At 43.3% G+C, this 15,405-nt stretch overlaps 1 long non-coding RNA gene across 1 annotated transcript; it reads right to left on the reverse strand.

Moving 5' to 3' along the window:
• Positions 1-145: 145 nt before the first annotated feature.
• On the reverse strand, positions 146-15,233 carry LOC108719841. The gene is made up of 3 exons (XR_005962164.1): positions 14,410-15,233; positions 2,216-2,328; positions 146-1,489 (listed from the first exon to the last, which is right to left on the reverse strand). It is a non-coding gene; the product is annotated as an uncharacterized LOC108719841 (long non-coding RNA).
• Positions 15,234-15,405: the final 172 nt, after the last annotated feature.

The raw sequence follows: 15,405 nt of genomic DNA on the forward strand, positions 1-15,405 counted from the left end.
GTTACGGGTCCCTCACTACATACAAATCTCTCCATGCCCATTGGCACCTGGAAGTTTAGTTCAGAGGGACATAAAGGGCTAGTGTATGTAGAAGCAGTACAGCAGCCCTCTGTCTTCGTATAAAGCAAAGGTTGTTGTGGCTTTAGCCGTCCTTCAGCAAAAAAAAAAATAACCTTATTTCCATTTTTTACAGGAAGTGGGTAGAAGTCAAAATCTTGACAAGAACAAAATCCAAAACGGTGGCCCAAATCTGGCTGACAAAAACCCAAATGCTGCCCGAGAAGAGGTGACCTTGTTAGAGCAGCCTCCTGTGGAATCCTCACAGACACAACACAGAGCAGATATCCCCCAGGTGGAAATGGGAAGGAAGAAAGTAGACGACATGCGCTTTATGATCACTTGCACTAACTGGTATTAGAATACATGTAATTAATCTGGATATTTTCTTATTTCGGTTTGATCTGTGGTTCGATAGAAGTGTTGGTATTGAGGTTGGTTATAAAATATGCGCTTTTAATAGGGATGCACCGAATCCACTATTTGGGATTTGGCCGAATCCTTGGTGAAAGATTCAGCCAAATCCTTGGTGAGCGATTCGGCCGAATACTGAACTGAATCCGAATTCTAATTTGCAGGCTCGGACTGGGGGGGGGGGGTCAGGGCCCACTGGGGCTGACACATCAGGGCCCCGCCACCGCCACTGCTTGTGAACCTCTTTCCATTTACAACAATCTTCATCAGAGCCAATGTCAGGTTTGAGAGACTGAGAAGAGGAATTTGAGGTTTCCAATTCCTCTTTCACCGAGCACCGGGGATTCATATTTATTTACAGCCAGGGTGTGCGAGGGTAATTATTTTTTTCAGCGACATTTACACCACTCCAGAGAGCCACTGTTCAAAAAAAAAAAAAAAAAAAAAAGTTGAACCTCAAAGCAGTTTAGCCTTACTTTCTTACCACTGGAATCTCCATGTTCTCTCAGGATGAAGCCATGACAGCTGGTTGGGTGAACCCCAAGCTTCTCAGAGATCAGATGGCGAAACTGTGCAGAATCCAGATTATTCCACTGCCAATGATACGGTGCTGGGGAAGGCCACTTAGTTTCCAGGTTACATAGGTCAAGATGTCCACTAGGTAGAGAATTCTATATCTTGCTATGGTCCAAAATTGGAGTGTACGGGTATTAAAAATATAAAAACGCATTAAATGTAAAATAAGTGGTTATAAGCCTCAATTGATTGTTACCACAGCAGTCTGGTGGGCTGTAAATACCACCGAATGTGTCAGATGTGGAAGCACAGGACACTCCTCTAAAATAGATGCAGATGTACCTGGATTGGAGACCACAATGATGATGCAGTCAGAGGACTGTATTTGAGGGATAATGAACTTTGATATTGCTCTGCACCAAATTCAGGCGGCTTTGTCCTTCCTGCTGGCAGACTCCACCAGTTACCACCACAATTCTAGAGTTAGCAGTTACGGAATAATCTGCAAGGAAATAAAGCAAAAGTGGCATCATTAAAATGTGCAATGTGTTACTGTATGTCTACCGCTCACCCGCCACTTCACTTTCCTGCAATGGTGGTGCTGGTCCTCCGTCGACCCCGCAAAGGGCCCTCGGCAACAGCAGTAAATTCATGGGTCCGCACACACTCTATATATCTGCAGTCGCGGACATGGCCCCTCTTTTTATTAATGTTTCACCACAAAGATCAGCGTTTTGGGGGGTTCAACCTCCAAAATTAATAAAAAGAGGGGCCACGTTCCTGACTGCAGATATATAGAGTGTGTGCGGCCCCGTGAATTTACTGCTATCACTAAACTGTGCAACAGTCACCTGCACAGCTGTTGTTGTTGTATACGGCTTGATCTTCCAAAGGAACCTTTTGCCAAGATTTACATGCTAGGTTGAGGTCAGAGGAAGATATATTTGTCTGCCAAAGAGAGAAACATGGTTGCATTATACTATTCACTAACTAGGAAACAAGTTCTAACTACCAGGATATAAAACTGGCACTAGACTGGAATCGCAAAGTGTGTCTCTCCCTTAAGCTGCTAATAAAAGAATACAGCGTGGCTCTATGGGAGTTCCTGCAAAGCTTGAGAACAAAAGACACAGCTTCAAGGTCGTGCACCCCAGGGAAGGACAAGGAAACAAGCAAGTCAGATGCTCTGGGTTTGTTGGCTAGTAGGAAATGATCCAGGACAAGTTACCTTCAGGAGGACACCGACAGCGCAGGCCATGCCAACTTGTCCGACCCCAACCGTGGTTCTTGTTTGTGGGTTTGGCAGGCTTATCCTGGCACACACAAGTGATCAGTTGTGTTCTACATGGGAAAGTACAGGGTTTTAGGATATTGCCAGTTATGTAAACATATGCAGGTTAAAAGATACACCCCCGCCCATTACCTCATGTTTTCAAATACAATATAGTAAGGCTATTATGAGAAAGAATCCTACAAGCATTTGGAGGATACCATAGTTTTCCCTGCACTTAGATCCCCTTTAAACCTTTTCTCCCCTGAATATTGTTTTAGGTTATGTAGGGAAGTGTTATTTGCCCTTTCCCCAACTGCATCACCCTGTGACTTTAAATCTGGAGCCACCAAAAACATGGCTGATACTTGCGCTGCAGTGAGACAGTTTTCAGCCACAGCCTGGCCAATCAGCAAGAAGGATTTGCTTCTGACCTCTCTGAAAAAAGTTTGGAGCCAAAATGAAAGTGAGGCTGGAGTTAACCAGGAAGGAAGAAAGCATGGTCTCTGCGCAGAACTACTGAGAGGAGCCTGAGATTTCTCCTCTCTGCTGTGAGTGTTCCTGCTGAGTAGGAAGTTAGGGATTTCACCTATAGAACATTTACCCATATAGGGAATCCCATAGTCAGAGCACAGGGAGTTAGTTAACCCTTTCCAGTCAGCCATCATAGTGAGTGGAACTAGTGCAGCTGCCTGAGTTATTGCTGGGGAAGTAATCCCTGTAGGATAGATAGGACTTCAGCCCTGTAGTGAGTTGCCAGCGTCTACACCGGATCTGGACTGTGGATTTCCCATCAGCCTCCGTGACACGTGCAGTGGATCTCCTTAGGAATTCAGGAAGCCTTTCCCTACACCAGCATTCCAAGCTCAGTGTGGATTGAAGCTGCCAGGATCTCTTTCTTCTTTCACTATCACTGGGAGTTGGTGAGGCCTTCACTTTACACACCCCACACGGGTGCGGCTATAGACGCGGGTCGTCAATTCTGCAGGTTCTGCCGCGGGTCTTCTCAATAGTGATTTTTACTCATTTTTTCTGATCACGCCTACTTCCGATGATGTCACTTCCGGTTTACAATGACAGCACTTCCTGATTGTTGATGGTCAGCGGGTCCCGGGTCCGGATTCTTTGACCCCTTCTCAAAAAAACCCCAAATGCTCTGTAAGGCTACAACAGATAGTTATTGTTACTTTTTATTGGCGATCCTTCGTTTCAGACTCTCCTATTCATATTCCAGCCTCTTATTCAAATCAGTGCATGGTTGCTAGGGTAATTTGGGCCCTAAAAACTAGATTGCTTAAAATGCAAATTGAAGAGCTGCTGAATAAAATGCTAAATAACTCAAAAACCTTCAATAATAAAAAAGTAAAACAAATTGCAAATTGTCTCAGAATATCACTCTCTACATCATACTAAACGTTATCTCAAAGGTGAAAAACCCCTTTAAGTCATCATTTAAAGGTGAACTGCCCTACTCCCACCAGTCCTTTGAAAGGAGAAGCGTTGACGTGTAAACTTATCCCAATCGGTGCAGATGTGTAAGTAAGACACATGACCTGAATCCCAACAGTGACGTACACAACGCTCAGAAAAAAGTTTAATAAGTCTAACAGGGTACAGCAACTCAATCTATATGTTAATCCCCCATGGTGAACGACTAATGTGTTCAGTACAGAGACAGCAACAAAAACAAAATAAAAAGATCCCCAATTCCTGGGTGCTGGGATCAGATGTATTTTAGCCAGAAAAGTTTACTAATTTCAGTTTGGGCACACCGTGTATGTGCCTTGTTCCATTTTATATATGGATGGACAATTATTTGCAAGCTACAGTTTCCAGCACCAATTTTTATAATGTTGGGATGCAAACTGTTTAAAGGACCAGTAACATAATTTTTTTTTTTTTTAAAAAAAGTGTTTCTTTTTAACGAAAAAAAACCCACCAAGACAGTTTAAACTTTTAATTCGCAAAGCTTTTATAAAAAAAAATTACTTACTGATTCGTTGCTTGCGCTCCTCTTCAGAAACGGCGACAGGGCGATGATCCATCGTGCGGCACTCAATTTCTGTGGCTATCTCCTATAGAAGGCAGGGAGGAGAAATCGAGTGTCGCACGATGGATCATCGCCCTGTCGCCGTTTCTGAAGAGGAGCACATGCAGAGAATCGGTAAGTCATTTCTTAATAAAAGCTTTGCGAATTAAAAGTTTAAACTGTCTTGATGGGTTTTTTTTCGTTAAAAAGAAAAACATTTTTAAGTTTGTGAATCGTCACACGGCCCTTATTTTTTAAAATGGCAATTTTCTATTTATGATTACCCAATGGCACATACTACTAGAAAAGTATATTATTATGAAAATGGTTTATTTACATGAAGTAGGGTTTTACATATGAGCTGTTTGGGGGGGGGTATAGTTTTCCTTTAAGACAGATTTCTGGTGCAATTTGGAACTGCTTTGTTAGGATTTTGAATGGTCAGCTATAAGCGGATTTATATTAATATGCCCAACAAAAAAATAAAATAGATAGCTAAATCCCCAGTATAATAACTTCTAGCCTTTATACAGTGATGTCAGTATGGGGTAGATTTACCAAGGGTCGAATTTCGAATTTCAAAAACTTTGAAATAAGACCAACCGAAATGTATTTTTAAAAAAATTACGTTTTTTTTTTGGCCGAATCGGTCAGTTTTCGATCGAATTCGAATTGAAGTAATAGCGCATTCGAATCAAAGTTTTTACCCCAAAAAATCTTAACATTTTTCAAAGTCCACCAATTGACTCCAAATAGGTTCTAGGTGGTCCCCCATGGACTATTCCCTAGTAGAAGTACACAAAAATTAGCTCGAAATTCGAATTGTTTAAATTCAAATTTTCACTTTGATCTTTGATAAATCTGCCCCTATGTGTATGTATGCCCAATTATACATGGTCCCTAATGGACAACTGCTGATTTTAAAATAGAAAAGCAGGAGGGACGACACAATATTGGTAACAGACTGCAGAGGGGCAAACAGGGCCCCCGGGGGAGTTATGATCAGTTCCCTTGTCCCCAAGGACAAGCTTACGACTAGATGCAAGCAGGTCTGGACTGAGAATCAAAACAGGCCTTGACATTTCTGGTACACAGAGGCCCAAACAGCCCACTAAATACTGACTTTCTATGGCACCTTATAGCAGCCCCTCTGGCATTTGCCAAAACTCACAGATTGCCAGTCCGGGCCTAGATGCAAGTGAGGAATTTGACCTTGAAGCGGTCATGCAGCCTCTGACAGGGATTTTCACAATCAGACAGCACCACTGATTCTGCTCTTTATAACCCCCACAACCCTAAAAAAAAAAAAAAAAAAAAAGCCAAATGGTATTATAGGTCCTATTAAATCCCACTTCAGCGTCTCATCCATCACACAAAGAATCAGCTTGAAAGAAGATTCCAGCAATGTTGCCCATTTTTACTGTATCTGCCCCCCACGTGGTAGAGGGGAGTAGTGTGTGTTTGTGTGTCTCACTGTCTCTCTCTCTCTGTGTGTGTGTCTGTGTGTGTCTGTGACAGGTAGTGTCTGTGTCTCTGTGTGTCTCTCTGCATGTGTCTCTGTGTGTGTGTGTGTGTGTGTGTGTGTCTCTCTCTCTGTGTTTGTGTGTGTGTCTCTGTGTGTGTGTGTGTGTGTCTATGTCTCTTTCTGTGTGTCTGTGTGTGTCTATGTGTCTCTGTGTGTGTCTATATGTCTCTCTGCATGTGTCTCTCTGCATGTGTCTCTCTGTGTGTCTATGTGTCTGTATGTGTCTCTCTGCATGTGTGTCTGTGTCTCTCTGCATGTGTCTCTCTGTGTGTCTGTGTGTGTCTGTGTCTCTCTGCATGTCTCTCTGTGTGTCTATGTGTCTGTATGTGTCTCTCTGCATGTGTCTCTGTGTGTGTCTGTGTCTCTCTGCATGTGTCCCTCTGTGTGCAGTGGCGTAACTAGGGAGGAAGCAGACCCCGCAGCTGCGGGGGGGCCCGGGAGGAGAGGGGCCCTGGCCGAAATTGAAGTCCTCCTGACCCTTGGCTGATGAATGCAGCCAGGCCAGCATCGCATCGATCTGTCCGTGTCCGTCAGACTCAGACGTGACTGTGACATGATGACATATTCCGTCGGATCCGTCCCCAGTCCTCCCCACTGCCACTGGCCGGGCCCTACCTCCTCCAGGCATACTCCATACTGTGTTCTTCCTTCCGGCTTCCGCCCTCCCTGCTCCGTACTGCGCCGCTAAGCCGCATGTTACTTCCGCCCTCTCTCTGCTCGTCTGACGTCTGCGTCTAGCCAGGCCCTCCCTCTTCCTCTGTGTAATCGCGTGTGCCGTGTGGACGCATTGCGCACGTTGGGAGTCGGACGGTGCAGGTGAGGCAGGGAGAGGCCCGCCTGGCTGCCTGTGTGTGTAGTGACTCACTGTCTGTCTGCAGAGTCGACCTAAAATCAATGTGTGGGAACTGGGAAAGGAATATGAATGATGCTGCAGGGACAGGGGGGTCAAACGTTTTGAGGGGATTTGAAAGTGTGAAAACTACAGATGGGGGACAGGAGGAGAGAATTGGGGAATGGAAAATTGTAAAAAAAAAAAAATTGAAATAAATCATAAGGAAAGAACTAATAAGAGACCAGATAGAACACAAAAGGGGAGCAGTATAAAAAGTGCTATAAGATATTTTAACAGAAAAGGAACTGAGATTAAACAGGTAAAGGGGTTTTATAGAAAGGGAGAGAAAATCATTATTATCATTAATAACTGGTTTCCTATTAATAAAATTGTGATCATATCACTGGCCTTCATATATATTTATCTTTATTCCCTATTAATAACAAGTCCAGGATAAGTTGGGGGGCCCATAATTTTTCTTTTGCAGGGGGGCCCTGTTACTTCTAGTTACGCCACTGTCTGTGTGTCTATGTGTCTGTATGTGTCTCTCTGTGTGTCTGTGACAGGTACAGGGTGTGAGTGCACCCGCGCGCTTGCCCGTGCCGTTTTTTATTTCCAGTCCGGCTCTGGTTAGGTCCACAATGTAAGTTAGCCCTAGATATATTAGGATGGGGGGGGGGTGACTTTTATATAAGACAACTAAAAGCAAACATGAACCTGTAGTAACAGATCTGGTAATTGTACCCCACTCCAACTAGACACACAATACCATTATTACATTAATCTACTGTTAAACGGTTTAATATCAGTGGTATAGCAACATGTCCTGGGCCAAAGCAAACACTTTGGGGCATGTAAATAAATATCTGGAGAGATTTCTGGAGATGCTGCTCATGGCAACCAATCAAAATTAGATTTAAACAGCCATCTATAAGTTAGAAAACAAAAGTAAAGATCTGATTGGTTGCTATGGGCAACATCTCCAGAAATCTCTCCAGATATTTATCTCCAATGTTAGTAAAAGGCAGAATTTGTTCTTTCCTATTCAGACCTTTGGTAATATTACTGCCTGTTTGAAATTACACCCCACCCCCCATAAGAACCCCTAAATGTATTTCACCCCATCCCCCCAAACAACCACAGAGCAGTTTAAAGGGATACTGTCAAGGGAAAAAAACATTTTTCAAAATGAATCAGTTAATAGTGCTGCTACAGCAGAATTCTGCACTGAAATCCATTTCTCAAAAGAGCAAACAGACTTTTATATTCAATTTTGGAATCTGACATGGAGCTAGACATTTTGTCAATTTCCCAGCTGCCCCAAGTCATGTGACTTGTGCTCTGATAAACTTCAATCACTCTTTACTGCTGTACTGCAAGTTGGAGTGATATCACCCCCCTCCCTTCTCCCCCCAGCAGCCAAACAAAAGAACAATGGGAAGGTAACCAGATAGCAGCTCCCTAACACAAGATAACAGCTGCCTGGTAGATCTAAGAACAACACTCAATAGTAAAAACCCATGTCCCACTGGGACACATTCAGTTACATTGAGAAGGAAAAACAGCAGCCTGCCAGAAAGCATTTCTCTCCTGAAGTGCAGGCACAAGTCACATGACCAAGGGCAGCTGGGAAATTGACAAAATGTCTAGCCCCATGTCAGATTTCAAAATTGAATATAAAAAAATCTGTTTGCTCTTTTGAGAAATGGATTTCAGTGCAGAATTCTGCTGGAGCAGCACTATTAACTGATTCATTTTAAAAAAAAAAATTTTCCCATGACAGTATCCCTTTAACTTTCTTTCACACTAATTCTTAAATTCTTTCACTAGTAAACCTTCTTCATTTCCCAATAAATCACCACTATCCACTTACCCTCAACTGATGTCAACTTCTGACCAGAGCAAGCATAGCCAGCTAATCCTATTGCAGGTATTTATCTAGTAAGATACCTCTTTACCGTTCAATTAAACCCAATTAATCAATTATGTCCAGCATATTATTGGTTTTTACTGGCACCCTCAGGTAATGAGATGTTTTGGAGCATTTAGCTGGCTCTGGGTCACCTTGTCTTGTGTAGCAGGTGGAGTCTGACATTTAATTGCGAGCCACTGTAACCTTCCCCAAAACTGCATGTACATTCATAGGTACAGTATGCGATTAGATTGAAAGATTCATGATTTAACCTAAGATAAACTGGTGTCACCTTCAGTGCAAGCTGCTTATAAAATAAACCAACGGGCAAAGGTACTAAATGGCAGTATGATTAATTCAAAAGCTTGCCAAAGTTAAAGGCAAGGGGTGATCATGTTAACAGAAACGAGAGTTAATTACAGCCCCAAAGGTAAACTGAGCAGCTCATACCTTTAACCAAGGGCACAGAGGAAAAACACATCCCGCAAGGCCTAACAGGTAGGAATGCAACCCTGCAGCTCTTGTTTTATATGAAAAAAAAAGGGACACCATTATATGGATTATGTGACCATTGGCACAATATCCTTCATTTATATGTTACCCCACACATTTTTGGGGAATTTAAAGAATTTGGGATCTGTCCCCTGGTCTCCCGTAACTCCAACACATTAGCCCTGATGACTTCTGGTGATTATCCTCAATTGTCATCGAATATTTGGTGTGCATGTAAGCAGAACATTTCAGTGAGATCAGCTGGAGTGATATGCGCAGCACGGTTTCTTTGGCTTCAGGAGTCGTTGTACACATGCGCGTGATGTCAGTTCTGCTGACGTTATATATTCGCTGATGTCACATACCTGAAAATGTTTTTGCAGGTCCCCCCACACTGCACTCTGTGCCAGGTTGCCAGCTCTGCATAATATTACTCTCCTTTTATTCATATAGTACAGACATATTCTTCAGATATTATACATTATTCTTTGCCCAGTGGAACTAACAATCTAATGCAGGGTTGGAAGAGGGGAGGGCGAAGGCCCACTGGGCCCCAACCTTTAGGACCCACTCCTCCTACCCCAGTGGCAAACTTCTCTGTACATGTCTGCCCTCTCGCTCCCTCATGCCCAATGCACCAACTGCCAGCCCATTCGTAGGTTGTACTGCTTCCTCCTTCTCCTAAAAACTGGCAGGGATGAGGCCTGGGTCGGGGCCTGGGGCTCACCAGGGTTTCTCCCTGTGCCCACTGGCCTAGTCCGACCCTGATCTATATATCTACCTCTATCATATTTACAGACACTGGGAGAACATACATTTAGGGACTATTTGGGTTAGTATCACCCTATGGCTTTAAATCCATACACTTCCTTAGTTACTGGGTGGAAGCCCATGGGTCTAGCGTGCTTATTAGCATATCTGTATTATTGGCCCATAGGTTAATGACCACTTCCTGTCACATGTTTGGAACAGGGTGGCTCTTCCTTCATGGGACCAACAAGGTCTAGTGAATCTGTTCTGCCCTCGAGGGACAGGGGCCCTGTGAATGATATTTTAGTCAGGTACATGATCAGTTACTGTCTCAGCACAATCCAGGAAACGGGACATAGGGTTGCCACGTTTTCCAGAAAAAATACTGGCCTTCCTATATATTTATCCTTTTTCCCTATTAATAACATTGGAATCAACCATCATTTTTACCGGCCAAGCTGGTAAAATACCACACAGAAGTTAGAGTGCTCACCTGTTACTCCATAGACCTTTTCAGGTGTCTGGTGCTAAACAGCTTATAAGGCCCCCAGCTAAGAGCCAGCACAGTTACAACATAGTCCAAAGTTGCTGTAGCACACAAATCCGTTTTGGTAATGCAAAAAATGACTTTTATTGGCTCATTGCAGACTTCAAAACCTGGCAACGTTTCGGGCCACACAGGGCCTCAAGCTTGATAAAGGGCCCTGTGTGGCCCGAAGCGATGCCATGTTTTGAAGTCTGAAGTGAGCCAATAAAAGTCACTTTTTTGCATTACCAAAATGGATTTGTGTGCTACAGCAACTTTGGACTAATACCAGCCAGGTGGCAACCCTAGACATGGTACACAACTTTAAGGTCTATTTTCATAGTTCCTGGGTGCTATTTCTAGTTGTCTTGTCTAGTCCTGATCTTGCCTGTCCCTAACCATTCCTAATTCACTGCCTGTCCTGACCCTTGCTTGTTATTTGACTACTCTCTTGGATCCTGTTTCTGTACTGCTATATTGGTCTGTTTCACCCGGCCTGTGATCTCGACTACTCTCTCGTCTCCTGAATTTGTACTGCTTCTCCTGATAGCTATTGACCCGGCTTGGCCATTGACTATACTTCCTGTTCCCCGCTCTACTACTACTCGTTCGGTTCCCTAGCCTGCCCAGAACTCACTCCTTGGTCCTCTCACATTAAGACCTGGCCGCATCTGAGTAGAGTAGGGCTCCTCCCGAAGCCAAAGACAGCTGTTATAGGTGGAAGAGTGAGCAGTGACCGAGACTTTGGGGTGTGTTCTGGGTTTTGGGATACCATACGTTACATGACATTTATGATCTACAATATTGATCGTCTTGAGTATCAACCCTGTGGGGCTTTCATAATAAAGCCTGTAGCTGTTTTGCAGGAAGAGGACTATAACTCTTATGGTTGATGGTTAGGAGTACAGCCCTAGCGTCTGTAGGAGGCACTGTGAAATCAAGGTGCCTGGACAACCAAAAAAGGGGTGGGATTTAGATGGATTATGGGTGGAATGGGGTGAGCAGGTTCAAGGACATGTAAGCATTGAGAAAGTTTGTTACATAGCCTAAGTAAATGCACAAGGTGAGGTGCAGGGTTGGACTGGGAAAAAACCTTGTTGGGCTCCACTGGCCCAGACCTGAACTACGCCGGAACTCCCCCAGTTCACTGATCTCCCTCCCCCAGGTCGCTGATCTACCTCCCCCAACATGTTGAAGGTAGGGTTACCACCTGGCCGGTATTTCACCGGCCCTGACCTGTAAAAATGATGGTTGATCCCAATGTTATTAATAGGGAAAAAAAGATAAACATATAGGAAGGCCAGTATTTTTTTCCAGGAAAGGTGGCAACTCTAGTTGAAGGTAGGTTTCATTTATGAGAACTGGGGGGAGGGTGGGGGCGGCCCTGGAAGGGGGTTGTGAGAGCATAGTGGGGCCACTAGGGGGGGTTTTGGGGCTCCAGGGGCAGCAACCCTGGTGGTCCCTGCACCCGCGAGTCAGACCTTGTGAGCATGTGTATTAACTACTCTTCACCATTCAAAGTAAGTGGCGGTAAAATAGATGCTGTAATTTTACACATAAGAGCATCCGTGAATCCTAGTTCATGCTGACTGTAAAAAGCCCCTGAGTCCATAGATTTATTCTAAGGCTGCCTGTGGTGTAATTGTGTGGGTGTGCTGTCATGGAAGGAATTGGGTCCACCTTTTTGATTTCGCCACAGATTTCAAGTTGACCTGTAGTAAATCACCTATGTTTGGGGAGATGTGCTTAACAATGTTTTCCCTAAGGGTGCACATGAGTTTAACAAATATATTTAGGATGAATAAAGGATAACTAAAGCTCCCTGTAAATATTCACACTAGAAGAATCATCTCCTGGTGTACTGTAGGTGAGCGCCGCCTTCCTAGTGACTGGCACTTCTGGACTTTATTCTGGTTATGCAATGAATGCAACCGTTATATAGACCTGTAGTGCTTTATTACTGGCTCACGTCCCTCTGCAAAGCACACTCATTTTACTTGAGAGAAGGTTTAAAAAGTCTTCTTTTAAATGTTAATATTTCCTTTCACTGAAAAATCAGCAAAGTTTTCTGTAAGGACACTGTGACCCCTGTGGTCCTTTGCTAACTCTATAAGGAACATCTCAAAGAATCACTTGACCGGGAGGTGTTTATATCGATCTTGTACATTTGTTTCCATACTTGGGCTAAATGTTAAAGGAGAACTAAACCCTAAAAATGGATAGGGCTAAAAATACCATATTTTATATTCTGAATTAATTGCACGAGGCTAAAGTTTCAGCTTGTCAATAGCAGCAATGATCCAGGACTTCAAACTTGTCACAGGGGGTCACCATCTTGGAAAGTGTCTGTGACACTCACATGCTCAGTGGGCTCTGAGCAGCTGTTGAGAAGCTAAGCTTAGGGCTCGTCACTAATTATCCTGCAGAAAATGAGGTTGGTCTGTAATATAAGCTGATGCTACAGGGCTGATTATTTAAGGATGATGCTAGCATCATCCTTTAATAATCAGCCTTGTAGCATCAGCTACAGGTTTCTGTGCTGGCATGTAGTAATTATCTGTATTAATTACTAATCAGCCTTATATTGTGACATTTCTATTCTATGTGTACTGTATATTGTGAGTGGGTCCCTAAGCTCAGTGACAGCAGCACAGAGCATGTGCAGTGAATCAGCAGAAAAGAAGATGTGGAGCTACTGGGGCATCTTTTAAGACACAGATCTTTACTGCTAAAGGGCTGTGGTTGCTTTGGGCTGGTACAGAAGCCCAAAACATAATGTATAACATTTCTTGCTACTCCTTTAGTTTAACTTTCTTTGTCCTTGATCTATTGTATGTGTCTGGCAAGCATAAGTGACACATTATCAATGCTCTTATTTGGCCAAATATGGAATGGGGCCGAGATTTAAGATTCATTTCATTTTGATGGCTCACAATAACAGGTTTTATCAATGAAAAGCTTGTATTTATGATGATGTTGAATGAGACTTTCGGTAAGTATTTCAAGGGAGTGTGCCAACAGAAGGATAATAGTCCACTCTACTTGTGTATATTGGGCTCTTATAACTTCTCTTTTTATTTTCCCTTATAGCCAATACAGATAGATACCATAAAACTATGGCAGCATAGGTACCGGTATTCCCTAAAAGGTCCAAATCCAGGATTTGGCCAGGATATGGCCTTTTTGAGCAGGATTCGGATTGGGCCGAATCCTTTTGCCCGGCCGAACCGAATCTGAATCCTAATTTGTATATTCAAATTAGGATTCGGTTCGGTATTTGGCCTAATCTTTCATGAAGGATTTGGGAGTTCAGCCGAATCCAAAATAGTGGATATCAGCTACAGGTAAGGATAGCTTCAGTGATTTGTATTGATAAATCCTATATAGATTTAATTATGTGTTCAACTACATTGGAAAGTCTTCAATATGCTGAGCATTTCACATCATTGTATTTGAAGACTCTGTATTATGTTGTAACCCTTTCGACACCCCTTTGTCGGTGTTACACTCCATGTGTGGCGCTTACCAGGTCCGGACTGAGAACTAAAATAGGCCCTGGCATTTCAGGTACATAGAGGCCCAAACAGCCTCCACCAGCCCACTAAATACTGACTTTCTATGGCACCTTATAGCAGCCCCTCTGGCATTTGCCAGAACCCACAGATTGCCAGTCCGGGCCTGGCGCTTACCTGATGGCACGGGACAAACCTGAGCCACTCCGCAGAGGTATGGGGGCATTTCAGGTACACAGAGGCCCAATCAGCCCACATAGAGGCCCAAACAGCCTCCACCAGCCCACTAAATACTGACTTTCTATGGCACCTTATAGCAGCCCTTGCGGGTGGCCCCACTAAGAATACAGTAATAACACACACACAGTATGAGTTTAACTGAATAACGGTTTATATAAAATAAATAGCCAACTAGTACATGCAGCACTCCTAACCAGTGGCAATAGGGCCTCACTAACTAGCTTGCTAGCACAAAGCTTTCTACCTAACTAAGAAAAGGCAAAGTCCCTAGCGAACAGTCCCTTTATTCTTCAGCACCTCTTTAGGGTACTGTCCCTTTAACCAGGATACTCACAAATCCTCTTTGGAAACTTTAGAGCTCACTTCAGGTGAATCCAGCAGCTTCAGTCATACAGTGCAACTACCAGCCGCTTTGGATGCTCAGATAGGAATCTCCTACTGGTTGTTCCTCCAGTCTGGATTCCTGTCTCTCCAGCACAGTAAGTGGCTTCCCTGTGCCAGCCTGATCCAAATGAATGCTTGTGGTGCAGCCTCTCAGCTCTCTGGGCCCACCAGCAGCTCTCTGGCTTCCTTCTTTGTCCACCATGCGGCTCTCTATGCCAGGCTCTCTTCTTTTGCCAATCTCTTTGACTTCCTTTCCTGCCAGCCAGTCACTAGCTGCTGTGTCACTTCCTGTTGCACTGAAATCACTGACTAGCTGGTTGCTAGGTAACAGCTTACAGCACACAGACACAGGCTCTGGGCTTCTGCCATTACAGGGATAAGTGCAATGTTTTTGCACAAATTCCCTATATTGTTAACACATTGTTGAAGGGAAAACATATCTAGTTATAATAAAAACCTCAAATACACTATTTGTTTGCTTTAATGCTCTACCGTTCATCATAAATGAACTGCTAACAAATGTCTGTTTCTGGGTTTTTTTACCAGTACATAATTCATTGGAATAATTATCCAGTACAATTACTTTTTTTGTTATTTAATAAAAAGTGGCTATAATCTCCCCATCATTGAAACTGTAATAGGAGTCATGATGTCACAATGCAATGCCTTTTTTCTTTTACTGATGATGTCATAATGCCTTGATTCTTTCACTGATGATGTCATAATGCCCTGATACTTTTACCGACGATGTCACAATGCCTAGGAATGTCACTGCTTTAGCCTGAGCAACATAAATCCAGCTCATTTCTCATTTGACTAAAAGCAAGTCGACATATCTATCAACATGTCTCTTGTTTTTATCAGAATATTTATTTTATTTTTACTTTATCTACTATCAAAAGGATTAACTACAGGTAAAGAGAGCTTTAGTGATTTGTATTGATAA

The sequence above is a fragment of the Xenopus laevis genome, chromosome 6S, assembly GCF_017654675.1.
Source record: "Xenopus laevis strain J_2021 chromosome 6S, Xenopus_laevis_v10.1, whole genome shotgun sequence".
Classification (NCBI taxonomy): Eukaryota; Metazoa; Chordata; class Amphibia; order Anura; family Pipidae; genus Xenopus; species Xenopus laevis.